At 38.4% G+C, this 19,066-nt stretch overlaps 1 long non-coding RNA gene across 1 annotated transcript; it reads right to left on the bottom strand.

Moving 5' to 3' along the window:
* Positions 1-609: 609 nt before the first annotated feature.
* LOC139827918 (uncharacterized) lies at positions 610-18,361 on the bottom strand. The gene is made up of 3 exons (XR_011739056.1): positions 18,224-18,361; positions 4,008-4,063; positions 610-1,217 (listed from the first exon to the last, which is right to left on the bottom strand). It is a non-coding gene; the product is annotated as an uncharacterized lncRNA (long non-coding RNA).
* Between the last annotated feature and the right edge of the window lie 705 nt (positions 18,362-19,066).

Raw genomic sequence — 19,066 nt, forward strand, 5'->3', positions numbered from 1 at the left:
ACTCCACTGAGTTCTTAGCTTTAAAGGACAGTGTCTTTCAAATTTCAAATCATTCCTGAATGCTTTGTAAAAGATTTCCATGAAACAAATAACATTTTCAACTTTTATTCTGAAGACAGCTGGGATTTATATTGCTATCATCAGAGAAAATGTCATCTCCTTAGTTTATGTCTCCTGCTTTTCTTTTTAGAGCTATTATGTAAGTGTTTTAGTAACATCAGTGTACTGGAAATAAATTTCACATAATCTTTAAAGCCTGCAAGATACTGTAATTCATATTGCAAGGTCATGTTACAGTCTTAATTCCTAGATACATTAATTTGCATTCAGCCTCTTTAATGTTCGTCAGGTGGGGCCCCTGTGTGAAGACATCCAAATGTATGGACTTTCTCCAGCACTTTTCACCATTTCTTTGTCACCTGAAATCTTAGTAGGATTACAGTTTTTCAAAATATTTGTCTACTCCAATGGCTACATTTCCATCCATGACAAGATTCTTTGGGACATAAGGAATAAGAAACATAAGACTACTGTATTTTATAGTTTACTCTTAACATTTCATAATTATTTTCTGAGCTGTATTGTTTAACCAGCTTTTAATCCATTCAATGTGAGTTCCTTTAATTCTATATGGTTCTATCACAACACCTTCTGGGATTATAAGAGATAACATTAAAAAGTTTCATTCTTCTGTATACAAGATAATTGTGACACAGCCAGAGTCCTCAGTTTACATTGTTTTTCTGAGACTCTCCTATACTGAAATTTTTTCAGGAGTCATTAGTCGTTATCGGAGCAACAATTGACATCTGTAACTTGATGCAAGGAATCTGAACAATTCTTGCTCTTACCTATGGTAGTAGAACTGTATAGGAAGATCCTACTGCAAGAAGGAAGGCACACCTTCTTGTATCAGCAGGTTTTAGTAATGTTCAGCTGTAGACACATCCTGCTTTTCAATTCTCATGCAAAAGCTTGAAAGGTCCAGAGTACACATAATGGTTGCTGTTCCTGAGATCAGTAAACTGGCATTTGCATGGTTGTTGTTTTGGCCAGCATGGGAGGAGCCCCAGAAAGTAGACACAACCCTACAGCAGCTGAGATGGGTGCCATGCATGATCCTTGATGTTTCTTTTCTACCGATCAGTAGTAACTCAAGTAGTAATAGGCAGTTGGATGATTAGTCCTAGTTTCTTCTTTTGCTCACTGTCTGTCTTCTAAGAAGAAAAAAAAATCAAAAAAAAATCTATTATTTAAAAATGCTTATTTAAAAATACTGGGCATGAGAGTTATCCCACACAGTTTCAGCAAAAAAAAGATCTACAGATTTTGTTTCTGAAAGAGGTGTTTCTCGTTCTTCTTATTCCTCCATCTCTAGGACTGGCAACTAAACATCAGCAGACATTCTTATAATCTCCCTAAATATTTTACTTCTTTCTGTTCAGCCTTATTATGGGCTACCTACAGGATACCCCATGGACACTCTTTTAAAACTCATATTGCTCACACTTCTGGAAAGCCTGACAGCAGCCCAGAATCTTTTTATGCAGCCCAGAATCTTTTTATGCAGCCCAAAGTCAGACTTTTCCACTGTGATGGCTCCCAACAGATTGGTCTGCTTTGTGGATGCTGTGTTGCTGAAAGGTCTCCTCCAGCATCAGGGGAGTGGAGGAACTGAGGTGACCAGAGCTATCAGCTCTTCAGTGTAGAGAGCTCACACCCATATAGATCTACGACTAGCAGTTCCAGGTCCTCCTGGCAGCCCCATCCTACAGATGCACGCTGAAGCAAGAAATATTCTGTGTCTGCTCCAGGACCCCCATATCATTAAAGTCAGTGCAGCTTGTGCTGGCCTGTCCTCTCCTTCCTGGCATTTCATCCTTTACTGACCCTTCACTGAGCGAGTGGCTGGGAGTTTCTGACCTAGTGCATTGCCCAGAAGACAAGTTCCACCAGAACACACTTCTCTCCATCCCCATCCCCCCCATCATCAAAGAGCACAACCATAGCTTTACACAAAATCTTTCTTCCTCTTTCCTAGATTAACATCTGTATTTTCCTACAGGCTTCTGGGACCAGAGACAGTGAGAGCCCTAAGAATATCACTAGCATTTTCCTCTTCTTTCTCTCCCTTTTGAAGACCTTGATGATCTCTGAATCAAGGTAATTTGTGCCAGGACTTCTAGTCATCAACAAGACTCCTATCAGCCCTCTCTGTGATATATGTTTTCATTGCTTCAAGAAAACACTACACAGACTTTCCGTCCTTTTGCCCTCTGCTGAATGTCTAGTCTGCTGTTCTTTATGTCACGAATGCTGAATTCATGAAAGAAAAAAAGAATAATCCTATGCCCTATGAATGCTGTTGCTGAGTGTTCCAGAAAAATGCTGATGTGCTCTTCTAACTGATACCTTTTAACTATCAAATATGTCTGTGCTTGCTTTCATGTTAGTTTGGAGACAACACTGCTTTGAACTGTTTTAAAAGACATGCTTTTGTTTTTCCCGATATTAAAAATGTCTTACTTTTAAAGGATGAGGACAGTTCTCTGAAAACTGTCTGAGGGCCTTGGAGGTATTTGTGTTTATGGCAATTGTTCCTGTCAATACATAATGACAGCTAAGTATTTTCCACTGTGACTTTCACAACCAGAATCAATCAGGTAGCAGCATGGATACACAGCAGTACATATTCAGCCATAAATTGATTTACAGGGTCATTACTTTTCTCACAAAGTTAAGGGAGCAGCTCCTGTTAGTGACATAAAGAGATGTTTGACATTCAACTGCTCATAAAATAATATGACACAGAAACAAGACTGAATCTTTCAAACTGATCCTAGCAGCCAGCAGGAAATTACATTTAGAACTAAGCTCATATAAGAGTTCAAGATTCCAGGGTCACGCTGATAAAATAGCAGAAATAATCTCTCCAAGAGCCTGTATTATAGAATTAAACTTTCAATGGCCTGGAATTACCATGGAATTATTACACATTTATGCATATCTGAAAAAATCTTTAGGAATAAAAACCAATTTCTTATGGCAAACATCCTTACTATGCATACCTTGCATAAACAGCAAATTCCATTGAAGTTTGCAGCCAGTTTTATAACAAAAAGATGTCATTGTTTAATTGCTGCTTTATTTGTTTATAATTTTCAGGATAGACATCCTTCTGATAAATATAAATAAAGCTATGAATGTTATATCAACTCTGCATTCTAAGACTTCTTTTAAGCCAAAATGTCTAAGTGATCTTTCACTGTTCAACAAGGTTCATGCCGCTTAATGTCTGTCATTGCTGTCCTCAGATTGCTAGTTTTACATGTTCTACCACCAATACTATGTTCTGTACTTCCACTTGAGAGGTGAGTCTGTCTCCTGAACATCAAAGGCTGACACTTCAGAGCTTTTATGATACCACGTGTGCTCCTCCTGGCACAGCTAAATAAAGACATCACACTCAGTCTGCCCGAATCAGCTCTAACACTGGAACCCTGCAACAGCAATTTTCCCTCTCTTTTGCTGGCCTAACCCGAGTATCTCTTCTCTCATTTTGCTATTGCGTTTAGCGTCTCCCCCCCTAACTCCATTCAAGACTCTCCACTGCTAACAGAGTGATACAATGGGAAGTGTAGGGCCACATCAATGTGGCACATTCTCTTGTGCTGGTTTAACTTTTTGCTTGGTAACTTCTCGTGGTAGCCTAGTAACTGGCATCATATAGTCTGGATGCTCAGCTACCATTCCTGGCAGCTCAGGAATATTTCAAAACTAAATTTTTAGAAAAATAAAATAAAAATAAATGTAGTCCATTCCTTCTTCAAGAATGAGTTGATTCAGGTCTTGGAATGGATTTCTAAAAAAAGTTGTCATTTACAGTGCGAACCATAAGTAACCCTTAGTAAGATAAGGGGTCCTTCAGCTGGCATCTTTCTCACCACTGACACAGCACAAGTATGTTGGGAAAATCATCAAGATAGTATGATCTCCCCAGTATTTACCTTCTTTAGTTTTCTGTGTAAGTCCAGGCTCTCTATTAAAATCCTCATGGTAGTTTCTGTAAAAAAAAAGACGTACAGAAGGTTGCACAACAGATTTTTTTTCTGCTTAGATTTTCCTCTAAAACTTCAAGTTTCAAGCAGGACCACATACCAAACTCGATATTAGTTCCATTTCATCTCAATAAACGAGATTACTCAACTGAAGGAGTTGAAAGCTTCATGTTTTTTCAGGTTTCTTCCATAGCTACTTTTGTGTCAGGACCATTTTGTCTGCCATTCTCCATCTTCAGGTCCTATCCTGCCCCAGCTCTTTATTCTCTGTTTAGATAACATCTTTATAGCTTGTATTCTCTTTTCAAGAATAAATATCTCCTTTACCTTGGTCACATTAACTGATAGATTTTTTTTATTATTATTCTGTAGGCATTAAAAATCACTAAGATTTAGCTGCCTGAAGAGTGAAATGAGAGTCTGTGTGAGCTTGTACTATGTATTTGAGTAGCACTGTGGCAGAAAGGTTAATGTAAAAAACTGGAAAAGGAGAATTTATGTCCCACATTTGTTATTATTTTGCTGAATATACAAATGATTTTTTTTTCTCTCTGTTTGTCTCTAGTGGTAAAACAGGAACAAAAATATTTTCCAGGTTTATGAAGTCTTTGGGAGTGTTTGAAAGGTACTGTGGAAAGTATTTAAAGACTATCAAAGTGTCTCAGTTAATAAAGAGAAAACAAGAGCTAACAAAATAAAGAAACACTGTTATTTTCTAATTTACCTCTTATACTGTATTTATGAATACAATCCTCTGTGAAGAACCCACTCACTAAAGTGCTAGATGTTGTGCAAAAACAAAATAGAAAAACATCATCTGGCACAAAGACTCCATAACATACATACAAGACAAGAGACAACAGGTGGATATTGACAATGAAAAAGAGTGGACATTTTGAAATAATTGAGCTTTCAGTTTCCCAGGTAAACACAGAAATGATTCCTGGATGAGACAGAAATGGAATTTTACTGATCAAGATTAACAACAATGGACCTTCTATATCAGTAATGTATTTTGCTCAAGGTTTTCAGAGAGTAAAGTAGTAGAGGGAAATTTTAAGGAAAATAACGAAGCAGTTTTGTGGCTATTTATGGCACAATTCTCCAGTGTAGAAGGGACATCATAGGTCAATGTATAAGGGTACCTTTTGGAAACTTAACAAGTGGGCAGTGAAGGCTTTTGCCACAATGTGGTTGACACTGATGAAAGAGAAATCTCTTGCTTGCACTGAAAGCTTCTGCTAAAAGGAAAATATTATTTTCTTTGGGACTCTATTGTATGTCACAAACCAGAAAGTTTCTGCTTGAGAAAATCTGTCTCCCTACTGTGTGTCATTCCTATTTCCACAAATAAACAAGAACATTTCTTAAACCACCTAAGCATTCCTGTGACAAGATTACGTGTTCATAACCATGTGTGTTTCATGTTACCACTTCTTCAAAAACTGCGCCGATCTTCAGTGTGAGTCATTTTTAGAGAGCAGGATCTCCTTTCGCTTATAACCATACAGCCCAAGATTTTACTGTTTCCAAATGTTTAGTCCCCTATTTCTCCTACCTATTAAGGAAAATGCTGGCTCTCATCTGAGTCGACTCCTTCCCCTACCCCATGCACAAGCTTAACAAGCAGCATATTTCCCCTGAGAATGCATTTTAATAGGCAAAATGTACACAGTGCCACTTTTGAGCCCCCCCGCATGGACTGGATTGTGCTTAGACAGTATTGCCATTATCAATTAGCACTTTGACAATTAGCCAAGCACAGGAGCTGGGCCTCCTGCAGCAGGTGATGCAGAACTTTCAATTACGTGTTTCTAATTCCCACAGCTCAGCACTGAATTAATAACACACTTAAGGAACTCTGGGTGTGGGCTGACAGAAGTGAAGATATGGATTAGACACAGTAATAAAAGAAGCAGGGAAAACTTTAGCCGAACATCAAAGGAGCCTTATATATAGCTGTATATCCTGTGAGACAACATTACAGTATAGGTAGCCTTCATCAAACTAGAATACACTGGATCTTATTTACACATTTGCCCCACAAATTCTCATAGCTACACTTTTAGAGCTTTCATGTAGCTTATGAATTCCAGCATGATTAGGTGTTGGTACATACACCAAGTAGGCACTAATTTTTCTAATTTAGCACACAGCTGGTTGTCTGAGCCTTCTTTGCCACAGCATGATTCTCTGCTACCATGGTAGAGCCAGCCTCAATCCCTGAGCCTTCAAGGCCTTGTGAGCCTTCAAGACTTTTGCAATTTTATCTGTAGGAAATATAAACAATTAATTGAGAAAGGGGCATTACTGAATTGTAGCTTTTAGATGTCACCTAGTTTGTGCATTCTATGGGCAATTCACACAACGGTTTCTCTTCTTATATGTAAGAGACTGGAGGAGTCCCATGGGAAAAACTACATAGAAATGGCCAGTCTTAGCGGGACTCATCTGAGTTCATTCCTTTTGTCAGGGATCTCTCTTGGCACTGTTGGCAGCCATTGCACTGTATCTGCACCTAAGAGAGGCAGAACTGCTGGGTGGAGAAACAGCAAGCTCAGGAAAAATAATCCTCAAAACTTGTGTCACAATGTGCTTGTTAAAATGTCTTTTAAAAGCAGGTTTTGAAGGTAAGAAGGACATTTGAGAAGGGACAGATGTGTGGTGTGATGGGCACACCTTCCTAAAGGTACTTGAAGAGACTGACAGCTAAATGGAGAAAAATAAAATAAAAATATATAATTTAGTGTTTTGGAGGTGAAAACAGAAAACAACAACTATTAGATATTTTCGCTTCATTACCCTCTCCATTACTCAAAACATCTAGGTTTGCTGGGCTTTTATGGTTTTGACAGATGTAAGCGTGACAATGTATTTTGTATCAACTGTAAGCTTGTGATCAGCCACTGACACTGTTGAATGGGTCTAAATTTTCATCTTGAAGAATCATTTTATGCCTACTAAGATATTTATTCCTCTACCACAGCTGCTGTTTAGGAGCTAGAGAAGACAGGAGAAGGCCAAAACAGGCACATGCTTTTTTGGTATGTCCTAAATTTAGCTGTCTTACAGACATTTGCAGTGGTGTCTTTTCCAAAATAGATAATATTAGGTTTAGATTATGCTCCAGGTAAGACTGAAGTAATACAGTCTACATCTATCTTGACCTCCTTATTTAAATCTGGAGCTCATCACTATTCCTGCAACTCTTACATCTATTTGTGAATTGTGGATGTTTCTTCCATCTTCATCTTGTTTTCTTTGTACAATCTGCATGACATTAGGAAAACACACTGTCTTTAGTTATTCTTCTGTGATTCATTGCCCAATAACATTGTGCATCTTGCAATGCAGGTGATTAACAGTGAATTCATACCTCTCTTCTTACATGGTCTCACCTCTTTCACAAAATATGGGTTTCACTGAGGTAACCACCCATCTTTGTCCTGCAATGTAAACCCTGAAGCAACTGTTGATGTATGTGAAATGGAAACAAGGGGTAGCTCAGTTAAAAACAAACAAACAAACCCAAAAGAAACAACAATGAAACTAATTCCTGCTTGCTCTACTGTCTCCACTATCTCCACAGCTACCTACACCAGCTACAAACAGAAATGTGCTACTGTGAAACCTTGTGATTTTAGTTTTTCATACACTGTGCATGCGTTCTGTAACTCTACACCCGTTTCTTTTCCTCAGTCTTCCGCTACAGGCATCAGTTTGTAACAAACACCTGTATGAAAAACATGAAATATAATGAAAAACAGTAAAAAAGGATCACTAAAGAGAAAACTGGGCACTGGCATTTTCCTAGGTCCCATTTTCCTTTTCTTTTAAGGAAATTTTGGATGACCAACCAAACCTGACTAAGAGCTGTAGTCTTCTTTCCCACCATTTATTGTGCTTGTTTCCTTCTCTATGCAGATTGCTAGAAGCAATAAGCATTTGTTACTCAGAGAACGAAGAACAAGCAAAAAAACCGTAGATCATCAAGTGCCAAAGAAGCAGCAGAAATAACAAGAAACAACAATATCTGTTGCTGCACTTCTCCCATTTCTAAATGCTTTCTGGTAGACTGCCTGCTTAGGCAAACAGCTCTTCCCTCCAGAACAGAATGTAACTGTCCAGGTAAAAAAAATCAATCCTTCTCAGAGTTGGTAAATTCTCATAAAGGTAGCACAAAATATTATGCATTCAGGAAGAGACCTCTCCCTTTCCAGGCAAGTCTATTCAGTCCTCAGCAATGTGACAAGGGGTTCTTAATTCTTGTCTCTTGTAGCTAATCCTGGTAAGGATGCATTTAACATGAAACTGAAGTTAAACTCCATGACTGCTAAGGAGTGGCTGAGTTGTGCACTTCAGGACCTGGGGCATCCCCCTCCTCAACCTGCCAGAGCTAAATGCTGTGCACCCTCAGACCCAGGAGGCTTATGCTACCCAGTCCAACGGATGCAGGTGATGGTCTTCCCATCTGCAGGTCTGGCCAACAGCAAGATGCAGATGCACACACACACACAATACAAACTTTGCCTCCCACAGGCAGAGCACTGTCTTTTCCATCACCTGTGGAAAATCCCAGTCTTACTCAGACATGAGCACAGATAGCAAAGGCTTGTTCCCCCTCTCTAGTTGATCAGGTTTGGAGCTCCCTCATAAAAACAGACAGACTCCTCCTCCCTCTCTAGATTCACAAAGCATGTCACTTTTTCATGGATAGCACAAGCTTTAATTCCCTCTAGTTTCCATGCCTAAACCCTGGGCCCCCTGCCTGGTCACCAGCTCAAACCTTGGGTCTTTCCAGATGCATGTTGCCTCTTACTCACCAGTGAGGGCACATGGAAGTTCCCTAGAATACTACACAAAAACATGCACCCACAGAGGACTCAAACACACACAAATCCCCAGTCTTTCTGGTTGTTGGCTTCCAGAAATAAAGGCACCTGTGACCTCTTTTCCAGTTGCCGGCACTTGGACCTCTTACATGCTTATCACACGTGTGTGCACACGCACAGTATAGAGAGTGAAATCACAGAGGAAATATTGAATAATAGAACTTAATAGTAAGAAGAAAAGCCCACAGTGATCAGGCACTGGGCTTAGCCTGATTAACATAATAATCATCAGCTCACTTTCAAGTTCACAGGCCTCTTTTATCCTCCCTTCTCTCAATTTCTCCATGCTAGTTCTTCCCCCAACCAACCTTAGTCCCTCCCTAGGTCACCTCAGCCTTACACGGTATTACTGACAAGGTTACACCTAGGTGCTGTTGGCCTTGCAGGACTGCACTCCCCAAAATGTCGCCAATGCTCCTCTAAAATTGTACATGGAGTGTGACTGTCTCACATCACTTCCACTTAACTAGTTGTGAAGTCCTGTCCTTCCGCAAGGGGCTTTAGGACATAACTTTGTGAGCTTCTTTTTGTGCTGCTTACGTTCAGCAGTTTCTCATGTTGTGTCCAGCAGTTTCTTGTGGTCTGCTCAGCTAGCCCAACCTCAGCCCAGGGCCTGAACACCTTAACAATGACTACTTGACAAGGTACTTGCCTGTATGCATAGCTTTAATTACATGCCTAAGTTTCACTGCATTCTTCAGAGACTACTTTCTATTTGAAAAAGAAAATTTGAATGGTATATGTGCATTAACCTATAGAGAAAAATTCCAAGATCACTGTAATTAATCATAACACTACAAAAACCCCTATGTTTCATTATTTCTGTCCATGTAGGAATACCGCTATTTTATCAATGTTATGAAGAACATATTTTCTATAATGTTTACACACCCCTGATACAATGCAGACACAGCTTTTAATAAATGTCAGTGTCTGCTGTACTTTCATATCAGCAAACATCCAATCCAAGAGCCCAGTAAGAAGGAATTTAAGTTGAGAACTAAGAAGTTCTCATACTTCTTATAGAAGTTCAAATTTACTTGAAGGCAAAAATTTGTATATTATAGACACATTTAGGTTTGTATGTGTTTAGTTTAGGCAGCATCTGTTCATAGCAAACATAATTTTTCCCAAGAATTATTTTAAACTTTCCGTAAAAGCAACTCTGAACTACTTGAAAACTGTACTGTACGCTGACAGGAAGATACTATTATCTCCTTTTATAGAGGAATTTCAGTTAGGGTTTTGATAACTTACGTTTTATATTTTACATTTTGTGAGACATCGTGCTTTGTACCACAATCTGGAAATAATTTTACTATAATGTGAAATACATTTAGTTCCCTTCATCAGTAATATACAACAGCATAGTCTGTTTATTTTTGCTGTTGTCTTCGGTCCGCTTTAAATGTGACCAAGATTACTGAACTCCTTCAATGGCTTGTTGCATGAGCCATCTGCTATCTGGGCATAAGGAAAGAACAAACACACACACAGGGACATGCACAGCCTACAGCAGCATGCGCAGCTTCAAGTAACAGCCAACTTGTTTCCCTCAGCAAAGATGGGGCAAGACAGGACTCAGTTAAGAAGGACATATAGTTTGTATGATATTCGGAGTGAAAACACACCTTCAAATCTGCATAAATTTACACTGTTTGCAAGATTGGTATAGATTTAACAGTCTATAAAAACAAAAGTGTTAAGTAATAAAATGAAATGTCTGAACACAGAGACAAAGCCACCAACCAAAAAGGTTTTAGATCTTACAGAGGAATACTGGAGCTAGAAACTTAAGTCAGTTAATTATGGATTTTATACTGCTGGAGTAGCTTGGATTGAAATCTCTTACATGCCAATGAATCTAGGAAATTTGTGAGTCATTTTAAAAATTCTCTTCCTTCTATAAACACTGCATATGGTAAAGAGGAAAGAAGTGACCTAGTCAAGTGAAAGTTTGCCCTCTGGTCCTGGTCTGTGCACTCAGCTGACTAATAAACTGTCTGCCTGGAAGAACTTGGCTTTTTTAAATGGTTCAGACATGCAGCTCGGAATCCACATTCAGAGGAAGCAGAGTTTAATTCTCTGAAGCCCATTACTGTTCGGGGTAATTGCTACAATGGCATAATACCTGTGGGAGAGCTGTCTTTTTCTCACTAGGAATGTAGTTACTCTGCTGCACATTGCACATAAAGATGGAAAATGCTCTTAAAAGACCATATTGTGAAACTTCAACAGTAAAAGTCATTCCAATTTAAAGAAAGTCAAGCACAATTAAGTATAATCTCTTCTATAATTTTGATCAATACACTTTTTATAACAATAATAAGTGAAGCTTTTTAGCTGGAGAAGACCCCACTTTCCCTGGCGATAACGTTCAAGCATATTACTAATTCAGTTATCCAACAGGTGGAACAGAGAGTGCATTTAGGTTTTCCTGGAGTTTTTTGGCATAGATGAAAGATCAAATCAAAAAATGTCCCTGCTTTTGTTTAGCTGAAAGCAATGAAAGTCTCCCAAAAAAATAAAATAAATAAGTGTTTCTTACATCATTAATTTCTTCTATGTACAAACTGTTCTATAAATACTGCAAACTGCTTTCTTTCAAATGCAACAACTAAGTGAAATGAAATAATTTAGTGGGATTATGTCCTCTTTTTAGGCATTAAGTTTGGATATCTACTTAATGTTGGTACTGAAGGGTGTTTTTCTCTGCATGCAAAATGTTGAATTGTAAAGGAAAAGGGAATTTCAAAGGAAAAGCCTAGTGATGCTTAATAATACAGTTCATTAATAAATGCTAATGAAGTAGCAGATGCAAAAGCTCCAGGTACATTTGAAGCAGACGTAAAAAATGATCAGAGATCCTCATGTAAGGTACATATACAAAGACAATGAAAATCTTTGTATGTAGGATTTCAAACATGTAAGAAATCTAAAAAATATTTTCGGGCTAATTTTGCTCCAAGTGGGATGTGAGCTACTTGTTCTCCCTGATTTTCTGGCAGTGCAGAGCATGAACAGAAAAGGCAGAATGACCTGAAATACTATCTATTTCAGACCTTGTTGAAAAAATCGATGTCTTATTTTCATTCAATCCTTTCTCTCTCATACATACTGCACATACAGAGATACTCAACTGCCTATAAGCATAGGCAAGGTAGGCTGTTTTCTGGAAGTGTACCCCTGAGAGGTGACAGAGCAGCTATGGCTTTCCATATAGTGTATATAACACTGCCAACACCAGAAATTTTGAGGCAGCAAAAGCAGTCAGATATAGCTCCACATGTAGCTCCAAAATTCAACTTGCAACCTCTTTCCATAGCAGCAAGTATCTAGTCCTAGCATGTTGCCCTCGACATGACAAACTTCGTTGATGTCTACCTGTTGAGAAGTACAGAGATGGCTGAGCACACACCTCCTAAACAGATATAGTATTAGAACTACTTATCCAACAGGCTGTAAAGAAAGATATGAGGCTTTGTATTGGTTTTAAATGATCATAAGTGGTGGGTGATGGAGGCTGTATGAGCAGATAACTAAAGAATGCCTGGAATGAGCAAGAGGTAAAAAAACCAAGAGATACACCACTGACTGGAGAAGAAACAACCAGAAGGTAGATGAAAACAGAGGATTATTTCAGGTACAAATAAATCTACTTGAATTTCTGAGGGATGAACAGTTTGCCATGGTGTCAGGTGTGTGTGGAAGAAGAGCAAAGCTAGATCAGAGAAGCAGGTAAGCCTTAGCAAACGTGTTTGTATCAGTCATAACTCCGTTTATATCCAGAAATTTTCTCTTTCTTGGAACAAATCTTCAACTTTAAGAGAAATCAGTCTTATCAATCACTGCATATGATATGCATCTAATATTTTTTCTCAGATACTGGAAGCAACTTTTATCCAGGATTGACATCCACCAGGTTTTTTACCTTCAGCTAGAAGGTTAGCCGAAGAGGAAGCCCAGTATGGCTGTTGACCTGCTTGTATGTTAGTAGTTTCCATAAAAATAATGGTTTTGCATTTCTTTTGGCTTATCTCTGTGCATTTAAAAAGCAGAGAGACAAAGCAAAGTTTCTACTTTTCATTAGCCAGCTTGGCAACTGCTGTACTATTTCTCAGCGTCATTCACATCTACAAATCTCCTTTTGAGGACTATAACCCATTTGCAATGAAATTATTTGACGAGCATTCACATCTACAGTGATTAGGGTGTCCTTGGCTCTGAACAGAATAAATATTTTCCATTCTCTACACAGGAGCAATGGCTTAGACACAAACCAAAACAAAAGAATAACTTCAGGCAGCACTATGGTATTAAAACGCTCTCCTGGTTGTACCTTCTGATACATATGAGGTTTGTAAGTGTCTTAGAACATGAGGTCGTACTGCAGTTATGTCCACCGTACTTTAGGAAGTATAACAGTGACATCTAGTGCAACAAAATTTTATGGCAGGGCTTCGAAATGCCTGAGGCAAAAGCCACTGTTAGCAAATTTCTGCAAACTAAACTTACTATATGAGCTTTGATTCTATATTTTATCAGATTGGCATTAATTTCTTAGGTCTTGGTCAGACAAAACAAGATAAATATTTATGATGTGAGAGAGGAATAAACAGCAAATGAAGAAACACAACTTTTGTTTGATTCTGATCTGTTCTTAAAGAAAAAGAGGCCACCCTGGCACGGATTTTCATATTATCAGTTGGGTCACTGATTTCAGGTACCTCTGAGACCTCTTATGCAAAGAAAATGGAGGAAGTCAAATGGAAATGTCTGTAGATTAAGGAGGCAATTAAAATATTGTGCCTAGAAATGAAAGGGAGAAAAGGTTATCTGGAGAATGGCTCAGCAGAGAGAAAAAAGAAAACTAAGAAAAAGAGGAACAAATACAAGCCATCTGAAGACAATAAGAAAAATGAGAGAATGAAAATGTTCTGACAAGGGAAAAAAAAGCACACGAAAATAAATAGTAGATCTAATATCATGAGGGAATATTTAAAAATAAATAATTATGGGAGACAAATAAATTGTGCTAATTCTGGTTGTTTCATATAAAAAAATATGACCTTAAAACGTTCAAAATTCACGCTTCTTATTGGTTTGCCCACTTGATGCCACTTGTAAGGGTTATGGGGAAGTTACATGTATTTAAATTTCAGATCCTGCAGAGATTTCAGAAGGATATCCCACCAAGCATTGTAAAAACTAAAACTATGCCGTTGGATTCTAAATCTAAATAGGAAAAATTTGTTCAAATGTATTTAGACATTCTGTTAGAATGAGGAAAACAGAGAAACAATGTCACTTTGTTATTTATTGCTGTGAAGAGTGGGAAGAGTGGAGTTGCAATAGTTGAGACATTGTAATCACGCTGGAGCAGAGGATTAAATGTTCTGAAAACATTTGTTCTATTCTTATTGACTAAATATCAAAAAAAAAAAAAAAAAAAAAAGCTGAACCCTTAGCCATTAAAAGTCTAGACACTTCCAACAGTACTAAAATATTACTTGCACTAAGTAAAATTCCCACTGAATTTTCTGACAAAAAAGCCCCCATATTTTTTCTATCTTGGTACCAGTGACAAGGCACATCAGTTTTACTTGAAGATGTAAAACAGATCTTGTCCTGTTACACATAAATAAATACTCTAGCTGTCTTTTCTCACTTTTGATTTTACAGTGTTTTAGTCACCTCATACCAATTGGTCAGGGAAGAGTTCTACCCAAAGTGCCTTGCCTGTGCTGGAGAAATTCACATATATTTGCAGTCTCCCAGGTTGTTTTCAACTGTTCTTATTGCTGAGGATCCTTTTGGATCCTTGTGGTTCAAGGAAAGAGAGACCCTATCTTTTTAGAGAAAAAAAAAATGCTAAAGGTGCTCTATTTCTTTCAGTGTATTCCCAGATGGAAAATATGAATACCTGCTGTTTTCCATATGTGCAGTAAATCCAAAGCCTTCAGGATATGTTGCATGAGTGAATATATTGTGCAATGTGTGTGCAGTAAACTTAACATTTTCCAGGAGTACAGTACTCAACCTCTGTGCGGATGTGCCATGGAAATTTCTAGGCTTTCCAGACTCAGGTTTTCTCTGTCAGAGCTACTGTACAGTAAGTCTGACAGAGATGAATGATGACCAGGAATCTTTGTGAAGGGTGCACATTTTTTAATTCTGTTATGTTATTCAGTTCTGGGTCAAAATCCTTCAAACCCGGCAAATAAGACAGACGGTGTTGCTTTACCTCTTATCATTTGCCACTGTTTTTCTGACTATCTTATACTTTGAAGCAAAGCAGCCTGTAAGATCTGCATGTCAACCATGGTGACTTTCTAAGGAGCAAAGGAGACAGACTTCCTCCTCCTGAGCTAGTCAATAGCAAGGATTCAGCACTCTGTTTCCAGAAATCGACCAATGCCAGGGAAACGTAGCAAAAACACATTCAAAGAGGAAGCAGGTACTCATAATCTCAAAGTACAAAAGGACCATTATAAACACAAACGCATATTAACAAGAACAGCCTTTGAAAGTCCCAGCTAAATATAATAGAGTAGATATTCTGACTGAAAGGATCATACTACACACTGACAGGTTTGCCACTCAAGTTATTAAAATCCTGTGGTGTCACAAGCCAAACCAATAGCAGATCTCACATTTTCAATTGAGCAAATGGTAGTAAATCACAGGGCAGCTACAAGAAGCGTGCAACACACATTCACTCCCATGGATGGGATGGTAAGTCCTGCCCACACACGGCTGCCAGCTGGGCAGCAACCTCACACCCCAGCCGGAACTTTCCCTCTCAGAATAAATTTAAAATTAAACCCAAAGTGTCCTCTCCCTGAATTCACCACCACAGCTGCCTTCCCCTGCTCGTGACTCATTAAAGCTCTGCTCAGCAGGAAGCAAGAAGCCTTGCATGGGCCCCTCAATCTTTACTGTGTCTGAAGCTTTCACTTTTTTGCTTTTATAATTGATTGTTTAAAGCTTTCACTTTTGAGTCCTGCTGTGCCTGAAATTGTTACAATTTTTAAAATGTATACTCTCCCATAAAGTATGGTGTTTGTTAATAGTTAAGGTTACATACTTGACTGCCTTAAAAGCAGAAAAAGCTGCTGCTCTCATCATTCTTTTCCAGTCTCTAATGTGGTCCTACAATGTAGCCACAATCTCTGCACTCCACTTCTATGGTCTTACTACATACAATTTGGATTTCTGGACAACTGTGAGAGATTTCTCTGCCTGGCACAAATCTATTTTCTGCATCTTCCTCATCTCCTGCCACAGTTACAGCCTCCTTAAATCCTGTCATCAACTCATGTTGCACTGAGGGGCAAGTAACTATATCCAGTGTCCTCCTTTATCATCCTGGTATTGCCAGTAACTCCATGGACTCACCTTCTAATTAAAACAAAACATTATCCTCAAATGCCTGAAGATCTGAAGAGCTTCTCTTTCCTCTAACTACACTTATAGACATTGCTATTTTCTTCATTTCTTAAACACCTCTCATCCTCACATAGTCTTTAAAGTTATCTTCCATTATTGAATAGTTTTCATCTTCTAAGATACCCACTGACCTCCCTCTTCCTATCCAGTCTTTTCTTATAAAAGCTACTTGTTTCACTACATCTTCAAAGGCTTGTGGAAAATGTACTCCATGGGGTTTCCTGTGCCCAGAAGCCACACAGGGCTGCTCTGAGAGTCTCCGCACTTGCAATAGAAAAATGGCTGGCATGATCAAAAAGGGGATTTAAGCCCACTTGATCAAGAAGTTTTTGCCATATTTCTGAGCCAGTCAGGAAAGAAAAGCTTTTGAGGGAATTGGTTCTTAACAGAAAACTGTACATCTTTACACGGGATTTACTGTAACAGCAGCTCCACCTCTAACAAACTCCTACGTGAACTCTGCTCTCGGTCAAGAAGCTGAGAAGCTGATAATAGCACCGGCCCTGGGTGAGTTGTCAATATGATTTTTGCTTGTCTAAGGCATAAAATATTTCTCAAAGAACTCCAGTTTTGCCCATGGTTCTCCTACAAAACACTGGGCAATCTGCACCAAGCTTTATGTGCGTTATTCAAGGGCAATGTGAAAGGTGGTTTGCATATGAGACAGCAGTGTACTTTCTCTGGCTGAACTGGAGCTGTTTTCATAGGGAAAAATATTTCTTGCACATGGAGGGGCAACTGCATTTTGTGGTTCATGTCTCATGTGTGATCTTCGCCTTCACCAGCTGGGGCTCAGAATACTGTACCAAGTCTCAGAGACTGCTCTGGCTTCTCTATCCTTACACAAGGGTTACATGTCTTCAGATGCTTCAGATGCCTGGTTCTTCCATTTGCAGTCTATTTCTGAAACAGTGTGATTTTTTTCATGGCTGTTTTACAGACCATTAACTTAAAATAAGGAATTGCCTCTAAATTCAACTAAGCTGTCATTTAAAAACTGTTGGCTGTGTAGTCTCACCACTATGATCTCTAATAAAGTCTTTTAAAGGTTTTTCAGCAGAGGGGGTTCTGTTGAGGCCTTTGATTTGCAGGACATGAGTATGTAGGATATGCAACATAACACATTCACCTTTTTTTCCAGCCTCTCAGCACATAGAAGTCACAGGAATGGCAGATTTAAATTTTATACTATCCAACGGGACACGGAATACAGATACAGATGATTGTAGTAAATACAGCTGGTATATGTAAATGATAAACATGAACTCTGTATGAACAGTTTGGACCTAAAAGCAACAGGTAGGTAGGTCTGCATTCATAGCATTGCTGCACTGTAACTAATAAACACAGATTATTTAGTTTTCTTGATGCTGATTTTCTAACGCCTCTGGTTCTAAGAAATTACTTCAGCACATCTGCACTGGCATGACTTTAGAGGTACAGTCTCATAAAATTCAAGGATATTGTGTACAGATATTTACTGATTTCTGGGGCTGCAGTGAAAGAACCAGCTTTATGCAAAGGGTACTTAACAACAGCAACCTGGTAGTATGGAAGCCATTTTACATTGCTCAGAAACAGGCTAAATAAAGTCTCTTTGCCATACCCAGCTGGTATGCTTAAATTTTCACTCTGTCATTTTAGATTCTAATTTTAATAGAGTTTTTAACAAGAAAGTCCTGTGGGAGATGTTTAATTTGAGAATATATTACAGATAACTTACGGTCAGGTGTTCTTGGAAGTTAAAAAAATGTGATCTCTCTTCCAGTACAAAAGCTTTAAAAAAAAAATACATTCACCTTCTACAGAAGTGCTCACACTTACCGGGTCCAGTGAAGAAGCATCTCCATTAGCTCTTTGCCAAGTGAAGTGAGCTGAGGTGACTGTTCAGAGTTCTGCTTTCACTCCCATCTCTATGGAACTTCACAGGCCAGTGGAAAACTCTTGCTCATTTGAGGCAATTCCCACTCTAGCACATTAAAAAAAAAATCATTTTTTTCACAGAGCACAACGTTGAAAAAACACGGGGAGGTAGGGAAAGAAATGAAGAATAACACAATTTTTCATCAACAATTTTGCATAGCTTTTCACACCAGACTACTCCTTGACATTGCACTGTATGTACAAAACACCAAGCAATGCTGTGAAATATATCAACGTGCAATCATGAAAAATTTAAGAACACAGCTTTAATGTTGATTTAAAACCTCAGTAAGAGTTTAGCTGAAAAATGCATTGAAGGTGTACCTGTACCACATTAACAATCCATACACGCTCCTGTTCTCAGACTTTTTGTGATTTTACACCGATGGTAGGGGTATAAATCTAAATTTTCTGGTCCAGCAACTAAAATTTCTTTGATAAGAAATCTAACAGTAGTTACAAGTAATAACTATTATATGACATGGAGATGAGCAACCTTATTCAACAGTGGAGAGATGTACCAAAACCATATTAATAATTTTATTATTTTAGATTTATGCTGATATTCCTTAGATAGCAAATTATTTTGGAAACTTCCTTAAACTATTTTTCTCTTTTCGTGGTTTACATTTGAAGTGATATCAAAAATGATAGCAAGGAACAGGGTTTTTTTTAAAAGATGCTCTAAATGACTGGGAAAAGCCTGTGCGAATATGTCTCAGGGTTATCTTAAAAAGATATGTT

Source organism: Patagioenas fasciata, chromosome 4 (assembly GCF_037038585.1).
Source record: "Patagioenas fasciata isolate bPatFas1 chromosome 4, bPatFas1.hap1, whole genome shotgun sequence".
Lineage (NCBI taxonomy): Eukaryota > Metazoa > Chordata > Aves > Columbiformes > Columbidae > Patagioenas > Patagioenas fasciata.